The sequence below is a fragment of the Petaurus breviceps genome, unplaced genomic scaffold (assembly GCF_028583685.1).
Source record: "Petaurus breviceps papuanus isolate PSGF00001 unplaced genomic scaffold, PetGlider_PUasm1.0 138, whole genome shotgun sequence".
NCBI lineage: Eukaryota > Metazoa > Chordata > Mammalia > Diprotodontia > Petauridae > Petaurus > Petaurus breviceps.
In genome coordinates, this window is record NW_027185694.1 from 20,348,018 (window position 1) to 20,371,639 (window position 23,622).

General features: G+C 40.9%; 1 long non-coding RNA gene and 1 pseudogene across 2 annotated transcripts in view; one reads left to right on the plus strand and one right to left on the minus strand.

Moving 5' to 3' along the window:
* Positions 1-3,727: 3,727 nt before the first annotated feature.
* The window catches only part of LOC138143615 (uncharacterized), a 38,903-nt gene continuing 19,008 nt past the window's right edge, over positions 3,728-23,622 (plus strand). Inside the window, exons 1-3 of one of the 2 annotated variants that reach the window (XR_011163751.1) lie at positions 3,728-3,877; positions 4,548-4,783; positions 7,149-7,235. This is a non-coding gene — a long non-coding RNA (uncharacterized lncRNA). Of the gene's footprint in view, positions 3,878-4,547; positions 4,784-7,148; positions 7,236-15,809; positions 16,183-23,622 lie in introns of those variants that run through there. The other variant, XR_011163752.1, reaches the window with a different exon arrangement.
* On the minus strand, positions 11,869-12,432 carry LOC138143608 (large ribosomal subunit protein eL32 pseudogene; annotated as a pseudogene).

A 23,622-nucleotide genomic window follows, 5' to 3' on the forward strand; every position in this document is an offset into this window, starting at 1 on the left:
GGTACATATATATACATATATATGTATATACACACACATATATACATATATATATATACATATTTGAATATTTGATTTCAAAGCTTTCAATTCCAGATTCATTCCCCTCCTTCCCCGTCACCCACCCCTACTGGGAAGAGAAGCAGTTCAGTATAGGTTGCACATGTTTGGCTAATGCAAAACAATAATGTAGTAGATACATTGAAAAAGACTGATTACACTTCCCTCCCTCCCATCCCACCTGCCACCCGCTCTACTCTCCACTTTGATCCCATCTATTTTCAAAAGTGAGTGCTTCCAACCTCCCTCACCCCCAGCCTACCCTCCCTTCTGTCATCCCCCCTCTTATCCCCTTCCCCCCCTATTCTTCTGGAGGGTGAGATACCCTATTTAGTGTGTATTTCACTCCATCCTCAAGCCAAATTCAATGGGAATAAGGTTGACTCATTCCCTTTTGCCTTCCTATTCTTCCCCTCCATTGTAACCATTTTCCCTTACCTCTTCTGTATGAGATAGTTTATCCCAATCTGTCTCTCCCCATCTCCTCTCATTATATTCCTCTCACCTGTTAATTTCACCTTTTAAGTATCATCCCTTCGTGTTAAATTGGTCCTGTGCCCTCTATCTATGTATACCTGTAAACATATATACACACATTCACATATGTATTCATATGCCCATATACCCTCATATATAGACACACACATTATATATATATTTCTAATCCCTTCAAATACTGAGAAAAGTTTCATAAGTTACAATTATTGTTTTTCCATGTAGGAATGTTAATACTTCAACTTTGATAAGTTCCTTATGATTCCTTTTCCCTGTTTACCTTCTCATGCTTCTCTTGCTTCTTGTATCTGAATGTCAGATACAATGTCAACTCTGGTTTTTTCAGCAAGAATGCTTGAAAGTCCTCTATTCCACTGAATGACCATATTTTCCCCTGAAACATGATACTCAGTTTTGCTGGGTAGGTGACTCTTGGTTTTAATCCCAGCTCCTTTGCCCTCCAGAATATCATATTCCAAGCCCTTCGATCCCTCAATGTAGAAGCTGCCAGATCCTGGGTTATCCTGATTGTGTTTCCACAATATTCAAATTGTTCCTTCCTGGCTGCTTGTAATATTCTCTCCTTAATCTGGGAATTCCGGAACCTGGCTATAATATTCCTAGGGGTTTTCTTTTTGGGATCATTTTCAGGAGGTGATCGGTGGATTCTTTCAACCTCTATTTTGCCCTCTGGTACTAAAACATCAGGGCAATTTTCTTTGAGAACTTCCTGGAGGATGATTTCTAGGTTCTTACTTTGGTCATGGCTTTCAGGCAGTCCAATAATTTTTAAATTCTCTCTCCTGGATCTATTTTCCAGGTGAGTGGTTTTTCCAATGAGATATTTCACATTGTCTTCTATTCTTTCATTTGTTTGGATCTGTTTAACAGCATCTTGATTTCTCATAAAGTCATTAGCTTCCATTTGCTCCAATCTAATTCTGAAGCAATGATTCTCCTCATTGAGTTTTTGAGATTCTTTTTCCATCAGGCAAATTCGGCTTTTTAAGGCATTCTTCTCATTGCCTTTTTGGGCCTCCTTTGCCATTTGAGTCAGTCTGTTTTTTAAGGTATTATTTTCCTCAGTCAGGCTGTTGACTCTCATTCCATAATTTTCTTGAATTGTTCTCATTTCTCTTCCCAATTTTTCCTCCACTTCTCTTATCTGCTTCTTAAGGTCCTCTATGGCCTGTAACCAGCTTGTATTTTCCTTTGAAGCTTTTGGTGCAGGAGTTCTGACTTCACTGCTTTCCTCCTGTTCCATGCTTTGCTCCTTTTTGTCACCAAAATAGGAGTGTATTGTTGGAATCTTCTGTCTGCTTTGTTTCCTTTGCCTGCTCATTTGGCACTCAATTACTTGACTTATGGGCTTTTTGCCACAGTAGGACTCTGCCACCAGACAGGGGAGCTTTTGTCCCAAAAGCTGGGGTTTTCTCAGCTGCTGGAGGTATTAGATGGGTGCCTTCTCTGAGGTCTCCACATGCTCTGGCAAGCTGGACACACACCACAGGACCTCCACCCTAGACTGCAATCCAGATCCAAGCAGGTTAAAGCAAGAGTGATTACCCCTCAGACTGGTGCTTGGTCCCCCTACACTCTGCAGGCCAAGAGCTGAAACCGCCAGGTGGCACTGGCTGGCTGTGCCAGCATCTCAGCGGCTTCTCGCCCTGGGGGTAAAAGCCACACACTCCCACTTACTGGTCCCAAAGTCCAGACTGCACTGACCTCCCACTTTGTCCTTCGCATCTATGTGTTTATAAATCTGGAAATGGCCACCACTGCTGCTGATCTGGAGTTCCTCTGGCCAGCCGCTGGTCAGGGCTGCCCTGGGGCTAAAGCCTGGGTGTAGGGCTGGGCTAGGCTCCCAGAGCACTGTGCTGGATTCCTGCGTCCTCAGCAAGAGGTTAGCTTCTCTGTATCAATTTGTGGGTTCTGCAGCTCCAAAGTTTGTTTAGAGTCCCCTTTTTGGAAGCCGGAGCTGCGGGAAGGTCATGCTTCTACTCCGCCATCTTGGCTCCGCCCCACTCCTTTACTTTCTTAGCTCCATTATCTTCCTCTGAATATGAACCCAGATCTTCTCTATCCCCAGTTGTAGCTATTTTGTAGTTGGTTTCTTCCTACTTTGCTTGTTCATTTGTATTAATTTTTTTTGTTTTAATTTCTTTTTGGCAGCTTTTGGTGTGATAAAATTGTAGTCCCAAGGCATGGGGAATAATGGCTGAAGCCTCAGGTCCTTTTTACTGTTATTTTCTGAGGTCTGTCCCAGAGTTCAACCTAGGTCTCTCCTCTTCACTTCAAACTTCACTGAAACTGAAACCAGGGACTCTGCTCTCTAGCATGTGCCCACAGCCACCAAGATCCCTGCCCCTCAGTTACTACACTCACCAAGTGTGTGTGCTAACTTCTGTCCCACTACAGCAGCCCAGCCCTAGATTGGTCAGCACAGTTGTGCTTGGCATCCCTCAATAATGAAAAGTCCTTCAATCTTTTCATACCCAGCAATCAGACCCCCCACACTGTCCATGAAATGAAAGTTTCTAAGGCTGAGGTTGCCTCTCCACCCAGCTACCCCAGGGCTCACAGAGTTGGTCTAGATGTGTTTGCACTTCACTCAAGTGGAACCTCTACCACAGGTCTTTCCTGGGGTCTTCTTAGGTTGTCTTAATAGAACAATTGCTTTACCCTGACTTTTGTTTATTTCTGCTGCTCTACATTCCCTCTGAGGCAATGTTCTTTTTTTTTTCCTGTGGAAGAAATTTGGAGAGCTGAAAATTTTCTGATCAATGCCCCCCACTCCCACCCCCATCTTCCCAGAATCCTCTCCCTTTGATTCTTTAGCTGGCTAATTTTCTGATGTCTCTAAAACTGTTACCTCATTTATTTGAGGCTGAACTTGTAATTTTTATTTGTTTGTTTTGTTTCTTAGAGGGTTCAAGTTTCCTGTGGAAACTTATCATTTGCTTTGCTTTAAAAAACAAAACCATACAAAACCACAACTTCTTCCTTGTTCTGGCTTGTGTTAACAATGAACACTGATAGCCTACCATTCTGGGGACAGAGCCAACATTTTTGTGGTAATGAGATTTAAAAATGTTCCATGCCCCTTGAAGTTGCTGAAGTAGTGGGAAGGGGTGGGGCAGGAAGGAGCCTGAGCCAAATAGGAGCCAGTCTGGAGCCAGCACACTGATGGGAAGCACCAGGTGCAGTGCTGGGAACACCCAGAACTGCTATGAGCTATCTGCATGAAGGGCAAGAAGTTACGTGACTAAGGAGAGGAGGGCCTTTTCTTGACATTCCTGTTTTGTTTTGAAGGCTTGAGAATGTGAGTGTTTACTGCATTAACTATTGTGTGCCAACTCTGTGGCTACTGTGATGGTTTTCACTTTCCGCTTTTAGGATTCAGTTTTCTGGTATTTCAATAAATATTCTAGCTATGTCTCCCATGTAGAGAGCCTGTTACATTTTGTGATTAATAACCATATTAGCATATTTATACTTACTCTAGGCACTGTGAATACTGCATTGTTGATACACATTGTTAATGTGGACACAGAGCTTGGACGTTGTGCAGTCCCTCAGGATAATGCATCTGGATATAAGGCTTATGGTGACTTAGTTGCTTAGAGGAAAACACCAGAAAAAGAAAACCATTGAAACTTTTTTTAATACACAGAAGAAATCAGAAGGAAGCACATAGAGAGTCAGGAGAGATCTCAGAGTAATAGACAGACTTTCTCATTTTTTTTTAAAGCAAATGGTGTAAAATAGACATTTAGATTTACAGCTATAATTTCCCTTTGGTATTCTGCTGCGTGCATGGAAAATCTCACCCACCTTTTTTTGGTAAAGTTTATAATTTGAAAAGAATTAAAATTACCCCAAATCTGGAAGCCTTACAAGGTTGCCCATGACATGTGGCTCTTCCTGCTCTTAAGGAAATTAAAGCACATTCTCTAACCACTTCCACAGACATTTCACTACATCTTTTGCAGACTGTATAATCTCCACACCAGCAGTTATCACCTCCAAAACGTCAACCAATTTTGGGCACCAACACTTAATACGTTCCAGCATCCACCTCCAGACAGACAGGGACTTTTCCTGTATTGCATCTCCAGTTATTGGCTCCAGCTGTTGTCCTCTTCATTGTCATCATCATCATCCTCATTCATTTTCTCCCTCAATTTCAGCTGCTTAGAGATGGGATCCCCAGCATAGTCCCCCAAAGGTAAGCATAGAAAACTAAGGTTAATGATTTCAGGGCTGGGTTACATACATTGTCTGCCCAGTGTTCAACCTCCTCTCCTATCCTCAGGTCAGAGTTTTCTTTCTTCTTTTTTTTCATGGTGCCAATTTTAAATACATTTTATTCTCCAGGACAATTGCATTTATACTTTTACAGTACTGATAAAGTGCAATGTCCTTCACTTCTCTCCCTTGCACACATTCCTGTATTCAGAAGGCCTATATTTACACAGTAGCTTAAATGTTACTTTTAAACCGCTACTGCCTTAGCTACAAATTTGAGTCCTTCAATTTTTGGTAAGCTGTGTGGAATGCCCTTTCTTCTGGTGTGTTTAGTCGAACTCTTCAATGGTGGGTCCAGAAGAAGCCCCTCCAGATGGGGCTGCTCCACCCCCTGGGAATCCCCCAGGCAGCATGCCTCCTACACCCTAGTACAGCTTAGTGATGATGGGCTTGCAGACCTTCTCCAGTTCTTTCTGCTGATGCTCAGATTCTTCCTTCTCAGCAGTCTGGTTCTTATCCAGCCAGTTGATTATTTCATTACATTTGTCAGGGATCTTCTGCTTGTCTTCATCACCAATTTGGCCTTGCAGTTTTTCATCCTCTCCAGTTGCTTTCATGTTGAAAGCATAAGATTCAAGAGAATTCTTGGAAGACACCTTGTCTCTCTGCTTTTCATCCTCAGCCTTGAATTTCTCAGCCTTCTGGACCATTCGCTCAATGTCTTCTTTGCTCAGACGTCCTGTATCATTGCTGATGGCGATCTTGTTCTCCTTGCCTGTGCTCTTATCCACAGCAAAAACGTTGAGGATGCCCTGTGCATCAACATCAGATGTTACTCCAATGTTAGGAACACCCCTGGGTGCTGGGGGGATTCCTGTGAATCGAATGTATCTCCAATCTACTAAATGCAACTCTACTGAAGGAGCTTGTATCATCTACCTTTGCATTAATCATATTATGGAACTTTGTAGACAATGTGTTGTTCTACACAGGAAGACAGTGCTGATTTCTATATCCTGTGAAAGCATTCCATTTCCTCTTTCTCCCAGAATTTGATCTACTTGCCTCAGAACTGGGCCAAATGATAACTACAAATCACATGCTTTCTTTTCAAAAGCAGAGAAACGAAAGAATGTATCAAGTTCAGCTACTCAGTCTCCTTCCTCCCCCAGCCAGAGCACTGGATGAGACAGTATTTTTAACTGTCTTTAGCCCCAGCAATAGGAACCTTCACCAATTAATTTTTGTCCTGTCCACTAACCTGGTCCTTATTTCTTGAACTCAATATAAACATCGTGCGCTGTTCATCTTTGTCTCTTAGGGGGAGACTCCCCTGCAGGCAAACTCAGTGAACCTCAGTTGGTCCAAATTATGTTTTTTGGCCACTCCATTGTTGTTCCCATTCCCATCACCAATAACATAGTGGAATAGAGAAAAATTGTATATGAAATTGTGGGTCTCTCTTATTTTTCCTTTTTATAATATAATAAGTTTAGTCTGTAATTTTAAAAGTTGTCTGACTTGTCTGGGGTTTTGTTTTTTTCTGTCTTTCCTTCTGTTCTGTTCTCTGCATGGTTAAAGATACCTAAATGACCCTCTTTCTTTCTTTTCTTTTCTTTTTGCTATCCTATACTATTCTTCCTTACCTTTCCATCCCTCTCCCACTGGAAAAAATATAAAGAAATATACAAGAGCTTCCCCTTTTCAGAGGGGGACCAGGCAATGGAGTTAACCCAACTGATGGGGTGCTTGGGATCTATATTTGTAACAGCAATTTGTAAAACCAGTCTGTAAAATCACATTTCCCCCTCCCAGTCACAGAACATTAACTCTGCCCCTTCCACCTACCTGCACTCTGCGTAGCTTCAGAGCAATAACTCTGCCCAGCAACAATTATCTCAGCTTGGAACACTAACAAGAAACACTTTCCAGGTTTTTCTGAAGTCATCCTGTTTGTAATTTCTTATAGCACAATAATATTCCATCACAATCATATACCACAGCTTGTTTAGCCATTCCCCAATTGATGGGCATCCCCTCAATTTCCAATTCTTTGCCACCACAAAAAGAGTTGCTATAAATATTTTGTATAAATAGGAGCTTTCCCTGTTTAAAGAAAATTCTATCTATCTCTATACCTATATATACACATATATGTGAGATATAGATGTAGCAATAGTATTATTAGATCAAAGGGTATGCAGTTTTTATAGCCCTTTCAGAAGGGTTTCAAATTGCTCTCCAGAATGGCTGGATCAATTCACAACTCCACCAACACTGCATTAGTGTCTCAGTTTTCCTACATCCCCTCCAACATTTATAATTTTCCTTTTTTGTCATATTAGCCAATCTGATAGGTGTGAGGTAGTGATGCCTGCATCAAAATGGACACAGGCCAAACCAAGAAATGTGGAATGGTGGACACGAGCCAGGTGAGAATCTGACATAACAGTTTCCAATTTATTGATCAGAGGACAGGGTTTATATAATGAATGCAAAGCAATTATCTCATAGGAATACACGCAAAAATATTTACTAACTTTGTAGATTTAACATTATCTGTATATATTTATGTCCTTGTGGATTCATGTAATTCCATGTTTAATTATCCTTGTTCACTAGCATGCATCTATGTCTGGGTGACAGTTCCTGTGAGGCAGGAAGACATACTGAGCCAATCTTAAGACATAGCAGAGCCTTCACAAGAAACTGGCTTGGGAAAAATCCTGAACTAGAGTCTTGCCATGTATGGACTGGGTCAGAGACTGGCCCAATGTGAGAGACTGACCTAGTAGTACCTCAGAGTTATTTTAATTTGCATTGGGTAATTTAGAGCATTTTTTTCATGCAACTATAGATAGTTTTGATTTCATTGTCTGAAAACTGCCTGTTCATATCCTTTGACCATTTATCAGTGGGGGAATGGCTTTTATTCTTACAAATTTCACTCAGTTCTCTATGAATTTGAGAAATGAGACTTTTATCAGATACTTGTAAAAAAATTTTCCCAGTTTTCTGTTTGCCTTTTAATTTTTTTTCTTTAAATTTTCTTTGGTTTTAAATTCTTCCCTTTTTCATAAATCTGACAAATAAACTACTCCATGCCCTCCTAATTTGCTTATGCAATCACCCTTTATGTGTAAATCATGCACCCATTTTAATCTTGGTATTGGATGTGAGATGTTGGTCTATACCTAGTTTCTGCCATACTATTTTCCAGTTTTCCCAACAGTTTTTGTCAAATAATGAGTTTTTGTTCCAAAAGTTTAGATTTGGGGGTTTAGCAGATACTCAATTACTATAGTCATTTACTAGAATATAATATCTAATCTATTCCACTGATCCACCACTCTATTTCGTAGTCAGTACCATCTGATATGGCTCTAGACCACGTTCCTTCACATTTTTTATTGATTCCTTTGATATCCTTGACTTTTTGCTCTTCCAGATGAATTTTGTCATTATGTTTTTCTAGCACTATAAAATAAATTTTTGGCAATTTTATTGGTATGGCACTGAACATATCGATTTAGGCATGGTTTTCATTTTCATTATATGGGTATTTTTCCAATTGCTCAGATCTGCCTTTCTGTCAAGTGTTTTGTCATTGTGTTCATCTAGTTTCTGGGTTTGTCTTGGCAGGTAGCCTCCCAAAGCTTTTATATTTCCTTCAGCTATTTTAAATGGAATTTCTCTTTCTATCTCTTACTATTGGTCTTTGTTGGTAGTATATAGAAACACTGTTGATTTATGTGGGTTTATTTTGTATCCTGAAACTTTGCTAAAATTGTTCATTATTTCAAGCAGATTTTTAGTTGATTCTCTAAGTATACCTTCATATATTTACAGAGTGATAGTTTTGTTTCCTCATTGCCTGCTCTAATTCCTTCAATTTATTTTTCTTCTTATTGCTATAACTAGTATTTCTAATACAGTATTGAATAGTAGAGATCATAATGGGCATCCTTACTTCACTCCTAATTGTACTGGGAAGGAGCTTATCCTCATTACAGATAATGGTTGCTGATGGTATGAGATAAATATTACTTATCTTTTTAAGTAAAGCTCCATTTATTTTTATGCTCTCTAAGTGTTTTTAATAGGAATGTGTGTTGTATTCTGTCAAAGGCTTTTTCTGCATCTGTTGAAATAATCATGTGATTTCGGTTGGTTTTGCTATTAATTTGGTCAGTTATGCAGATAATTTTCCTAATATTGAACCAGTTCTGGTCTAAATCCCCCCTGGTTATAGTGTATGAACCTTATGATATATTACAGTAGTCTCCTTGCTTGTGTTTTATTTAAAATCTTTGCATCAATATTCATTAGGCAAATTGGTCTATAATTTTCTTTTTTAGGTATGTGTTCTCACTGTAACAATCTCCAATTATGGTTAGTATCTTCCTTATTATTGATTACTTCCAATGATTAGCATTCCAGTATCATTAACTAATTAAAATCAATTAGCTTTTACAAAAGGATATTTATTGAGAAGACATAAAAAGAGTAGAAGTCCTAACATATCCCTCCACCCTAGGGGACACTCTCCCCTAAGTACACAGTCTGGAGATCAGAGTCATGGGAAAGGCTGGGCTCAGACTTAAAGTAGCTACTACAAATATTCTCCCTACCACCTTTACTTCTAAGTGGGGCAGAGCTAACGGATAAGATGCTCCATTCTCAGACAGCTCTATTCTCTGCCAGTCTGGATCCTATTCCTTAGCACTGTTATGCCACCTCACCTGGCCCTTCCATTATCCATCATCTCACCTTCCCTGGATGTAGTCATCTGTAGCAGCAAGCACCCCAAGCACGTCCTCAGGGTTTGCTGCCCATACAGGTTCTTGGATCTGCTTTGTTAAAGGAAAGCAACTCAAAATGGGTTAACAAGCTTACTTTAATCAGTCAGACATATATCGTTTACCTTGTTCAGGGGAAAAAGGTCAGCACCCCAAACTTCAAAATATACAGACAGAATTATCAAGACATTAAAGATCAAGTAGACGGCTTTCCAAACTGTCCAACCATTACATCCATACCCAGTCAACCATCTGGGTTTTTGAAAGCCGGGGGACTCTCAACAATGGCTTCCCAGAATTCAGATAAAATCACAGAACACTTCTCAAATTGAGTCCCAAAACAAAGCTACACATCAGGGCTTATATAGCATTCTCCTGGCTCAGAGAATGTAACAACCTTATTGACCCACTGGCCAATCAAGAAGTATCTACTGAAAAACAAGCCTCCCACCCCAGGCTTCAGGTGCACATTAGCCTAGGGGCAGGGAAGATCTTTAAAATTTACATTCTTATTACATTGTATCTACTGAAAAACAAGCCTCCCACCCCAGGCTTCAGGTGCACATTAGCCTAGGGGCAGGGAAGATCTTCAAAATTTACATTCTTATTACATCATCCCAGTCTCTTCCCTGTGACTAGGCAGAGAAGCCTGTACATGCTCTAGGGATAGGGCTTCCATTGACCAAGAGTCCTATTATGCTGTCCCCTGTTCAGTCCTGGGACTCCTCTGCCCAGGCCTCCTCATTGGCATTACCGAGAACTGAGATTTAAGATTTCTGGATCCTGTTCAGTGACCTCCCTCTATCTCCTCATCCCACTGTTTCCTCATGTGCTGGGGGTCTATTGTCTTTCCAACATGGGTTGGGAATGGGGCTGCCTGAACTTGTCTGCCGTTTACATGCTCTTTTCTACCTTTTATCCAAGATGAAATCAAAGAATATTTATTTGATATTTTTGATGCTGAGATGAAATCAGGTGGGTTCCAGTATCTCTAGTAGTTCCTGCTTCTGCTCTCCCCATCTCAGATCACTGACATGCCCCTTCCCTACTCTAGCCTCTTACCCACTTGCCTTCCTGTTATTATTCTCCCTATGTTACTTACCCTGGCTTCTGCTATCCCCTTGCCTTCTGAGCTGTTGCCTACCCTCAATCTAACAAATATAATAAAATCCACATGTCTAAGAGAGAGGACTTGAAGGGAAAGGTCAACGAAAGGGAGGGTAAACAGCAAGGAAAGCCTGGCCTGAGGATGGGAGAAGTTGAGTACTGGAGTACAACATTCTGTATCTATATAATTCAGCCTTGAGACAGCTAACCTGAGATTTCTATGCTTCCCATCAGGCCATGCTGGGCATCCCATCTCTAGAGAGCTGAACTTGCAGTTCAAAATAGAGAACTCTAGATGGTACACAAATTTTCTTGATTCCCAAACAAAAAGTGGTATAATACTGAAAATGGCCCTGATTCATTGACTATGAGTTAACTCTGAAAGAAAGTAAGAGATTGTGGGAAAAGCTGGTAACCCAGGGGCAGCTAACTGGTGCAGTGAATAGAACACTGGCCCAGAAGTCAGGAGGACCTGTGTTCAAATCCAACTACAGAAAATTGACACACTTACAAGCTTTGTGACCTTGGGCAAGTCACTTAACCACAATTGCCTTGTCTTCCCCCCTGCAAAAAATTTTTTTAAAAAGCTGGTGACCTCGTTGAAGCAAATATGGATCACCCTGAAGAATATGGTTATTTTCTCCAGGGACGGAATATTGTACCAGTGAAGACAATATAGGAACGATTTTAGAATCTGTTTTATTTCCCTCCAGTGTAGAAAGGGCAGTATGTCATGGCTCCCTGTGAGGCTTCTGGATTTAGGCTAATTTCAATATTTCTCAAATTATAAAGTTAAGAAGAAAAAAGGAGGTAGAATTTCTATATCCACAGCACGACACAAAAGGAAGAGCTTATGTAAACATACATCTCTATTCATACCATAGTTTTATTTGTTTTTTTGCTTCATTTGAGGGGGAGGGGAGAGCAATTGGAGTTCAGTGACTTGCCCAAGGTCACAAAGCTAGTAGGTGTTAAATGTCTGAGGCTGGATTTGAACTTAGGTCCTCCTGACTTCAGGGTGGGTGCTCTATTCACTGTACCACCTAGCCGCCCAGATACCATGATTTTTAGTACATAATTACATATATTACATTGAAATCTCTTCTGATTGTGCTCCACTGTGATCTTTTCTTTGCATTTGAAAAAAAATTTCAATGGCTTTTTTTTTTTGGTAGTTTACGAGTTTATTTAACACAAATAAAAGTGTGCAAAGCTTTTTACTCATTTTCTTCACTCCTCAGTCTAGTGTTTGGATTGGTGATCTTGATGGCCAGCTGAGCTGCTCTCTCAACAATAACTTTCCGATTCTTAGAGGAAAGGTTGTGAACAATCTCAGCACAATAAGATTTGTTGCACATCAGAAGGACTTCTAGCTCTTTGACATTGTGCACCAAAAACTTCCTGAATCCACTTGGCAGCATGTGTTTTGTCTTCTTATTGCTTCCATAACCAATATTGGGTATCAAGATCTGGCCCTTGAATTGCCTTCGCACCCTGTTGTCAATGCCTCTTGGTTTACGCCAGTTTCTCTTGATCTTGACATATCTGCCGGACTGGTGCCGGATGAACTTCTTGGTCCTCTTCTTGACGATTTTAGGCTTCATGAGGGGTCTGAGGGCAGTCATGGCGCCGGCGAAGAGACAGCGGTCCCTCCACTGGAAGCGCCGACAGAAAGAGAGAGAAGGAAAGATGTAGCACACTGGCTTTCTTTATCTAGCATCACTATTGCTAACTTTCCCCACCCACATGGATAATAATAGTAAAAATAATGATAACATTTATACAGTGCATACTCTGCTCAAGGTACTGTGCTCAGGATTTTGCAATTTTTTTCTCCTCTGATCCTCACAACAGCCCTGGGATGGAGGTGCTATTATTATCAATTAAAATCTAAGAAAATAGAAAGAAAAAACCTTCCAACAATAAGCATAGTCAAGTTAAATGAATTCAGACCGTGGCTATGTGCAAAGACGTGTCTCTTTCTGCCACTTTGTGCCCATCACTGTTGTTAGGAAATGAGTAACATGCTTGCTCATTGGTCTCCTGGAGACATGGATGGCCACTGACTTGGTCTGAGGCCATGAATCTTTCAAAGATGTTTTTCTTTGTGATGTTGCTGTTCACTTCCCTTTAGTATGAGGCAGTTTATTGTATTCTATTCCCTTTATTATAAGTGAGTTTATACTAGCCAGAATGATCTCGAATTTCTTTTTGCCATTTTTTATGGCACAATATTATATTGCATTTATATGCTACTCTCTTCTTGGAATGTTGTTGGAGACTTTGTTGAATTTACAATGCTCTCAATATTATGCTGATACACACACACACACACACACCTCTGTAGCTTCTGTTGTTCTGTTATTTCTTCCTAGGCCATCATCTTGCTTTCTTTCTCACCCTCTCTCTCTCTTTCTGAATATCACAGACTGACTTATTGTACACATTAAGTATCATAAACCCAAACTTCATCAGTTCTATTCAGGTAAATGTCATAACTACTTTTTGGAACAAGCAGTTCTTGCAACAGAATTCCACATTATGAAAGATTCCATAGCCAAGGTTATGATCCAACAGGTAAGAAATTTTCCTTGTTGGAGGAGAAACAGCTCAATGGGGAAACTGAGTGAATAGGATCCTTCATAATGTGTCCTGGGAAGGGATCAACTTTCTTTCAACAAACTTTGTCTACCTGGATTATTGTAACATTGGGAGACACAAAAGTAGTGTTCAAAAACAACTCTTGACATTTAACTTTGGAATTTGAACTCTTTATTGATTTAACAATTGTTTTCAACAATTTTACCTAGATTCAAACTGAAAGCAAATCAGAAATTATAGTGTCAAAGTGATTATACCTCACGTAGCAAGTTTTGCTGCTTACAAATTAGAGCAAGTACATCTGTTTCTTAAGTTAATAACTTGAACGTGTCTGCCCTTTACATGCTGCTTTCTACCTTTTGTCCAAAATGAAATCAAAGAATATTTGATATTTTTGATGCTGAGATGAAATCACGTGGGTTCCAGTATCTCTAGTAGTTCCTGCTTCTGCTTTCCCCACCTCAAATCACTGTCATGCCCCTTCCCTACTCTAGCCTTTTACCCACTTGCCTTCCTGTTATTATTCTCCCTATGTTACTTACCCTGGCTTCTGTTTTCCCCTTGCCTTCTGAGCTCTGTTGCCTACCCTCGATATGTAAATATGATAAAATCCACATGTCTGAGAGAGAGGACTTGAAGGGATAGGTCAATGAAAGGGAGGGTAAAGAACCAAGAAAGCCCTAACTTGAGCATGGCAAAAGACGTTGAATATTGGGGTACAACATTCTGTATCTATATAATCCAGCCTTGAGACTGTTAACCTGACATTTCTATGTTTCCCCTCAGGCCATGCTGGGCAACCCATCTCTAGGGAGCTGAACTTGCAGTTCAAAATAGAAAACTCTAGAAGTTACTCCAATTTTCTTGATTTTCAACCAAAAACTGGTATAATACTGAAAATGGCTGATTCCCTAACTAGGAGTTAAATCTGAAAGACAGTAAGAGATTGTGGCAAAAGCTGGTGACTGAGGGACAGGTAGGTGGTGGAGTGAATAAAACATTGGTCCTGGAGTCAGGAGGACCTGTGTTCAAATCCGACTTCAGACACTTGACACACTTACTAGCTGTGAGATCTTGGGCAAGTCACTTAACCCCAAGGTGCCTTGCCTTTCCCACTCCAAAAAATTAAAAAAAAAAAAAAGCTGGTGACTTAGTTGAAGGAAATGGACCACCCTGGAGAACATGGTAATTTCCTCCTGGGAAGAAATATACGCAGTGAAGCAATATGGGAATGATTTAGAATCTGTTTCATTTCCCTCTGTAGTAGAAAGGGTGCCATGCCACTATAAGGCACCCAGATTTAGGATGATGTCAACATTTTTCAACTTAAGATCTTATATGTAAACCTACATATCTATTCATACCATATTTTTTTTGATTTTTCTTTTGGAGGGGGGAGGGCAGGGCAATTGGAGTTCAGTAACTTGCCCAAGATCACAGGGATAGTAAGTGTTAAGTGTCTGGAGCTGGTTTTGAACTCAGATCATCCTGACTCCAGGGAGGGTGCTCTATTCATGGCTCAACCTAGCCACTCAGATACCATCTTTTTTTAAGTATGTAAGTCAATATGTTACATTGAAATCTCTCCTGCTTGTGCTCCATTCTGATCTCTTCTGTGCATCTGAAAAAAAAATTTCCATGTCTTTCTTTATCTAGCATCACTCTTGCTAACTTTCCCCACCCACATGGATAATAATAGTAAAAATCATAATATTTATATAGTGCATACTCTCCTCAAGGTACTGTGCTCAGGATTTTGCAATTTTTATCTCCTCTGATCCTCACAACAGCCCTGGGATGGAGGTACTATTATTATCAATTAAAATCTAAGAAGATAGAAAGAAAAAACCTTCCAACAATAAGCATTGTCAAGTTAAATGAATTCAGAAAGCGGCTATGTGCAAAGATGTGTCTCTTTCTGCCACTTTGTGCCCATCACTGTTGTGTTAGGAAGTGAGTAACATGCTTGCTCATTGGTCCCCCGGAAACATGAATGGTCACTGACTTGGTCTGAAGTCTTGAATCTTTCACAGATGTTTTCCTTTGTGACGTTGCTCTTCAGTTCCCTTTATTATGAGGCTGCTTATGCTATTCTATTCCTTTTATTATCAATCAGTTTTTACTAGCTAGAATGATCTGGAATATCTTTTTGTCATTTCTTATGGCACATTGCATTTATATGCCACTATTTTCTTGGAGTGGTTGTTGGGTTTACAATGCTCTCAATATTATGCAGATGTGTACACACACACACAAACACACCTGTAACTTCTGTTGTTTCTTCCAATGCCATGATTTTTCTCTCTCTCTCTCTGAATATTACAGATTGACTTATGATAGACATTAGGCATCATAAACCCAAACTTCCTCAGTTCTTTTCAGGTAAATGTCATAACTATTTTTTGGAACAAGCAGTTCTTGCAACAGAATTCCACGGTATTTGAGAGATTCCATAGCCAGGATTGTGATATAACAGGTGAGAAATTCTTCTCTTTCCAGGAGAATCAGCATAATGGGTTAACTGAGTGAATAGGATCCTGTCATCACCTTCATAAGGTGTCCTGGGAAGGGATCAACCTTCTCTCAACAAACTTTATCTACCAGGATGATTGTAACATTTGGAGACACAACAGCAGCGTTCAAAAGCAAATCTTGACTTTTTCCTTTAGAATTTGAACTTTTTATTGATTTAACAATTGTTTTCAACAATTTTACCTAGATTCAAACTGAGAGCAAATCAATATTATAATGTCAGAGAGATTCTACCTCATGGAGCAAGTTTCACTGCTTACAAATTAGAGCAAGTCCATCTGTTTCTCAAGTTAGTAATACCAACAGGCTCATAAAAAAGTGGGATTTGTCCTTTGTGCTCATTAAACATACAGGACTTTTCTAAAAAACCTTTCAGGACTTTTTTCCCCTCGGTTCATCACATTTTGGTACAAAAAAATATCAATCATTATAAATCAGTGAAATAATCACATTCTGGGCTTTTACACAGAAGTGGCTGCAAGATAGCACACTCAAAATGAGGAAGGTTCCTGTCAGAATTAAGTAACTTCAAGAAAATCTTCAGCTGGGAATTATGTGCCCAGGGTGGTGCAGCAATTCTCATGGTCTCTGCTTTCCTCAGCAGCCTCAAGGTTGCCTCCCTCCTTAATGTCTTGAAATGGACCAAAAGGCTGGCAATAGAATCTTTTACATCTAAAATAAAAGTCTCACAGGAAATGACAAATGTGGCATACTCAGAGATGTAAAGGTGATCTACTATTTCATCAATTTGCCTTGTTTTTCCACATTGTCCAACAGTGGCACAATGAAAGTATCAATCAATCACCTTACAATATATAGTTAACTTCCATAGATTCCACAATAATCACACATATCACCAAGTAAATAATCCCTAAATTGTATATGCACATGTTTTAAGCCTTGGTCTTAACAAATTGCCATGACTTCTCATATTTATATCTATTTAGTTCTTCAGATTTAAGTGTGGTGGATCACTTGTACTGCCACATATGAATCTGAATGGCTTTTAAGGGGTTGTACTATTTTCTAAATAAGTAACATTTGAAACTAATATATTATTATTTCCCTTTTTACTTCAGTAAATGAAGCACTTTTAAGTTATCCAGTTTGTACAAAAGGAAGATTACATGAAGAATCTCTTCCCCAAATTCTAACTTGTCACAGATAGTTTATGAATAGATATGGATACATAGTGAAGATTGGACAGCCAAACTGCAAAGAGCTCAGTGATAGCACATTGTAAAAATTAAAGCTGACTTTCTTTTTCTTTCATCTGCTCAAGAAGGAAATGTGGACCTGGAATAGTTTCTAAGTAGACTGGACAAAACTAATCCAAAAAGTATTCTTCTAAAATATGAACTATGACAACAGCTATTGTAAAAATCATGATTTTACGTTGTATTTTGTAGTTTCTCTGTAAGTAAGTTTCATGCCTGGCTTGGGTTCACAGAGCTTTCCATTTTATGCAGATACACACACCCACACACCCCTGTAGCTTCTCTTTGGGATGAAAAAAACCTCATCCAATATTTCATGAAGAACAGGGAGATCTCTTAGGATAAAATTTATTACCTTCCCCTGGAGACTGGGAATCAAGGGGAAAAGGGTTGGGGTGCAGCAGAAGGGGTTGGGGTAGCTACCTCAGAGAGACTAGTGACTGGGACCTGAGCAGGAGTTGCTGAGGGGGGAGGGGCTCAGGCAGAAGCCATAGGAAGGTGTCATTCAATTGGTCCCTGTTGCCCCTCTGTGGAGAAACTGTAGCTTCAAGCATCTCAAAATCTTTCCTGAGAATGAAGTTCCAAGAAAGTTGCAAGAAGGCCATTAAGTAGGCCACTTTTGTCCATCTCCCTTCCCTGTGACAGTATAATTCTAACTGCAAGAGAGAATTATCTTTTAAAGTCCCCAAAGCAGGCCAGGATTCATGGTCTTGATGGGGTACCTGGGGTCTAGATCAATTTGTGAGACCAACTTGTAAAACCAGTCTGAAATTGTAACTGCAATTTGTCCTTTCCCATCCTTGAGCTCTGGCCCTTCTCCCTGTCCCACACTCCACTTAGGCAACACCCTGTGACCCCTTTGTTCTTACTTAATCTCTTCATTTCTTCTCAGGCCTGGCCCACACCCTCCTTGGTCCTTGCCTTTTGTCTCCTTAAGCCTGGCCCAAATCTTATCTAAACTATGGATTCACATGCTCCTCTTGGTCAGCTCTGACCTTTGTCTATGCACTGAGGCCCCTCCTGTCTGGTCAGCCCTGACAATGGCAGCCCTACCCTTTAAAGGTAAAAGCATGTACCCCTCTCACTTACAGGTCCCCTAAAGGACTCTTGCCCGCTTCCAATAAACTTCTACAACTCTTACTCCAATTAAGCCTGAGACCATGAATTCTTTCCAGATGATATTGCAGGTTTTCTGGTCTTAGATAAGATCATAAATTCCTGCCGAACCTATTGGGATCCCGACCCCCATCAGTCATCAGGTATATATCTGATATCTATCTATCTATCTATCTATCTATCTATCTATCTATCTATCTATATATATATATGGTATCAGGTGATACCCAGGCCAAATGGTGTTGCAAAAAAGCACCAACTTTTCCTTTTTAAAGTCTCCAGAGAAACTAAATTTTTTCCAATATTGGAAGGTTTGAGAGTAAGCCTCAAACAACAAAAAGAAACCCACAAAAAAGTACCTAAAGTTTTCCCAGTTCCCTATCACTGAGAGAATTGAAAGAATCTGGCTTACACTTCCGGATGGGGCGTCCGTCCTGTCCTCCATTCTTCAGAAGCTGATCACAAGTCCATGTTCTCCAATATAACCAAACAGGACTGAGAACCTGAGGTCAGGCTGAGCAGGAAACAGCCTTCTAGCTGTCTGACCTAATGGCACCTGAGAGATCAGGCCCAAGAAAATAAACCCACAAAAAAAAACTGCACTCCCAAGGTACTATGGAAAGAGAGAAGCTTACCTACCTTCCAGTCCAGGCTGGAGAAGAGCTAGAGATTAGCAGTGTTTCCGGGATCAGGGAACCATAAAAATGAAGAGGTTACCCATAAAGAGACCCCAAAATACCAACACGCGGGATCCTGCCAAATGAATTCGACTCAGGCCTTCTCTTAGCCAAAGAAAAGTAAAGTTTATTGAAAGTTCGCCATATTCGGTAGACTCTTCAGGAGCCTCGATATCTGTGAGGCTTGCACTGGACAAGGGAGCCAGAATCATCTGATGCAATGTAAGGCTGTGCTAGGTCATTCTATGGTGCTCTCACACCACACAGAGGGAAGAAGAGATTTTATATACAGAAAGGTTGTGGGAAGAATCTAGGGGTGATCTAGAGGAGGAGTTTGGGGAGGGTCTTCCAGGAGTCAGATGAGGTCAGACTCTAGTAATGAGTGATTAAGGGTGGGAAGTTGCTGGATGAAGGAGGGCTAAAGATTTGGGCAGAGCCACAGCTTAAGACCCATGGCCTTAGGCAAATGCCTTATGTGGGAAGATTCTAGGAGAGCTCAAGGGGCTCCCAGAGCCTGTATCTCTTCATTCCCTGACAGTTTTCTCCCCCGCCCAAGGACAATATGCCTAGCAAAAACTCATTAGCAGCCCCCAGTAAAATAAACTATCTTTCCCAATCACAAGAACAAGCTGACCTCTGAGGAAATTCTTTTGTAAAAACAAGACAGTCTCATAACCACAGAGTTATCATATTCAATCTAGAGGTCAAGCTTGATACATCACAACTCTCAAAGCTATCTTGCTACACACATAACAGACTCAAAATACACCCCTGAGAAACCCCTTTCCCTATTTTTCAGTAGTGAATGACTCCAGTGACCAAGGTTGTACATTATCACCTAATTACCATTTAGCACATAACATAATCGACTACTTGTCCCTTATAAGCTTTAGCATCATTTCTGCTAAGTTGAAAGTTGCATTCCTTAGAGAGCTCTGCCTGCCATATTGGTATTATAATAAACCTTTGGCACCTTGATTTAAAGAATGCTTGAGTTATTGCAGACAACTGTCTCCTGTAGTCTGATCTTCAATCTTTAAGGATCCTTGAACTCCCCCCCTCCTCAAACCTCAGTGTGTTTGTGTGTGTGTGTGTGTGTGTGTGTGTGAAAATTACCTCATTTCCCACCATCTACACTCCTTCCATTTGGACTCTGCCATTACCATGCTTCCAGAAAATCTCTTCACCACTAAACTCATCATTCTACAAGATCACATCAACTTTGTCTCTCAAATCTCTTCAATACCTTCTCTCAAAGTCTCCACTTAAAGAGTGCTTAGACCAGCCAGCTATACCTTTGAGCTGAGTACCTTCTCCCACACCCTTTTCAGCCTTCTTCTGTGTATTGTCTTTCTCCTTTAGACTGTTGGCTTCTTAAAAGCAGGAACTATCTTTTCCTGATTTGTGTCCCCAGAGCTTAGCATATAATTTAGCACATAGTAGGTATTTAAGAAATGTCTATTAGCTGAATGAATGAAAGGAGGATTGAAGAATGACCCTCCTCTCCAAAAAATTTGATACTGACTACACCCCTCATACTTCATAGGTGAAACATCATTGCATCCACCAACCTGGTGAGTGTATCGCAAAAGTCTTAAACCCAGGTTGCATCTGATTGATACTGGTTTTATCTCCTCAGCCTTAAGGAAAACTCCAACTGAGTGGTTGTGGCAGTCTTTGTTATATTTTGTGTCCTGATCATCTGAACATAATTTCTTTTCCTGTTTGCTGATCAACCCAAGGGGAAAAAAGTGAGTTTTTAAGGTGAAAGTTTCAAAGTTTTCAAAAGGATTCTGCAGTATTTCTGATGTATGATTCCAACCACTTGAGACTACAGAAACAATAAGAAGGAAGGAATTTTTTCCCTCTCATCTGTAGAAGTCAGCAATTAGAAACGAAAGAAAAACTAACTTTGTATTTCAGGGATAATCTTTTTTTTCTTGCCATGTGAACTTCAATAGTAATCTTTAAAGAGAAAAAATGTCCAAGCTTTAGCATAGCAAGCATTTGAAGAGGGTACCCACAAAGAGGGTTAGGGTTGCTCTGGAGACCCCAAAATACCACCACACCAAGTCCTGCCGAATGAATTCTACTCAAGTCTCCTCAGCCAAAGAAAAGTGAAATTTGTTAAAAGTTCACTTGCATTAGACACGGAGTAAGTCTGTGCTAGGTCATTCTATGGCACTCTCACCATTCTGTAGCATTCTCACAATTCCATGGTGCTCTCCCATATGGCATGCTATGGCACTCTCACAAACATGAAGACAAGATGGAGTCTTATATATAGAAGGTTGTGGGAGGAATCTAGGGGTGGTCTAGAGGAGGAGTTTGGGGAGGGTCTTTAGGAGGAGTTAATGAGGTCAATGAGTGATTAAGGGTGGGAAGTCCTTGGAGGCCACCTGGAGACCACAAAGAATGGTAGGCTAGGCCAGTTCAAGGGTGGATCATATTTTGATAGGTGGGAAGTCCAGTAACAGAGGCTTAGGCTCAGCTACAATATAAAGCTCATTGCCTCATGCAAATGCCTCATCAAATGGAATGATTTAATCAAGAGTCCAAGGGAGGTTCCAGAGCCTGTACCTCAAGGACTCAAGGATAGCTCATGGGGGCTCCCAGAGCCCACACCTCATCATTTCCCCCTCAAACATATGGGACCCAAATTCCTCTGGGGTAAAGGGCAAAGGTCTCAGCTTCTGAAAGTGCTTCCTACTGGCAAGGGGCAAAGAGCTGTTCCTGCCTCTCTAGGTCCTGTTCAAGGGGATCAAACTTCACATTCAAGGTGTCAGATTCTGGAATATGGATGATGCCAGGTCCAGTGGGCTGGAGAACTTGGATTCAGTCAGAGATTTACATAACTTTAATGGTCATCCAGAGGTCATCCAGAGGTTGATAGCTTGAACCCTGGAGGAGACAAACCTGGCAAAGAGGTTAAAGCAAACAAAAACCAAACAGGCACCAAAAAAAAAAAAATAGATAAAAGACAACCTCTCTGGTAGGAATTAAAGATGGCTGTGTCAAGGCCAAAAGAGAAAGGGCAGTTATAATTTCACCTCTTTTTATCCTTCTTGCTGGAGGGGGCTGGGAACTTTCTAAACATTAGCTTGAGGTCCTCCAATGGCTCACAGGTATATTCTGGAGTCTCTGGGGTGGGGGTAGGGGGGGCCGGGGAAGCAAGAGGTGGTACTGGGTTAGTCCTAGAATTATGAGTCCAGTTGGGGAGACCTTTGAGTTTTACTGCCGTAGGAGTGGTGAGTATGGCTCGGTGGGGTCCCTTCCATTTGATATCTAACTGTTCTCCCTTTGGGTTTTCCATGACTTTAAGTAGACCCAATCTCCAGGTTGTACTGCAGCAGGACACTCATTTTTATTGCCAAGAGGTTTTGGGAGATACTTATTGGCATATTCGGTCAGAGCATTCCTGACAGCTCCTAACTGAATTGCAAATTGGGTAATTAAATGATGTTCTGGGTCCACCAGGATGTCAGAGGTTAGGAAGGGCCTCCCATACAAGAGTTCAAAAGGACTAAGCTTGATATTTTCCCGAGGTGTGATTCAGACTCTGAGCAGCCCAATGGGGAGATTCTTAACCCAATGTTTTCGGGTTTCTATGCATAGCTTAGTAAGGACCAGCTTAAGGGAATGATTAATTTTCTCTACTTTACCAGAGGATTTTGGATTCTAGGCTGAGTGGAGGTGGTAATTGATTTTAAGTGTCTTTGCCACTGCCTGGGTTATCTGTGAAATAAAAGCTGGGCCACTGTAGCTCTGTAAGGAGCCAGGCAAGCCAAAACAAGGTATGATTTCCTTTAATAGGAACTTTGATACCTCCTGAGCCTTTTCAGTGCTGCAAGGGTAAGCTTCTACCCAATTAGTAAAGGTGTCAACAAAAACCAAAAGAAATTTGAAACCCCTACATGGGGGCATATGTGTAAAATCTATCTGCCAGTCTTCACCTGGGTAGGTACCCTTCCTCTGAACAGGTTTGAAAAAGGGAGGAGGTTTGACTGCCCCTTCAGGATTCACCTGAGCACAGGTTGGGCAGGCCCGACAGACTTGTCTGATGGTTTTTCCCAGCTTACTGCCAGTAAAAATGAGCTTTATCAGAGATTGGAGGGCATTCTTCCCTAGGTGTGTGGCCTGGTGTAAGCCAAGAAGAAGCTTCCTCTGACTTTCCTCTAGAGTAAGAAGGTTTCCTGAGGGTGTTTGAAACCACCCAGAAGAGGAAAGAGAGTATCCCCTTTCCTTAGCAAGGGCCTGTTCCCAAGGGCTGTATGAAGGTGTGAAGGAATCTGGGAGCTGTGGGAGTAGAGGGGCCAGTATAGTCAACTGGCAGGCAGAATTCTTTGCTGCAGTGTCTGCCAGGCGATTTCCCACAGCCTGATCTGTTTTTCCTTTCTGGTAGCCTTTGCAAAAGATAACAGCTACGTCAGAGGGCTTTTGAACAGCTTGGAGGAGATGTAAAATCTCCCGTGTGTGTTTAATAGGGGAATTTTTTGCTGTGAGATATCTCCTTTCTTTCCAAATTGCTCCATGGGCATGTAGAACATGGAAAGCACATTTTGAGTCAGTGAAATGTTTACTCATTTATTTTCCCCTAGCTCTAGGGCTCTGGTGAGTGCTATCAATTCTGCCTTCTGGGCAGAGGTCCCAGGGGAAAGGGGTTTGGCCTCTGTGGTTTGGTAAAGGCTGACCACTGAATATCCACTTTTCCTGATCCCTTGTTCAATAAAGCTTGAACCATCTGTGAAGACTGCTTCAGTACACAGAGGA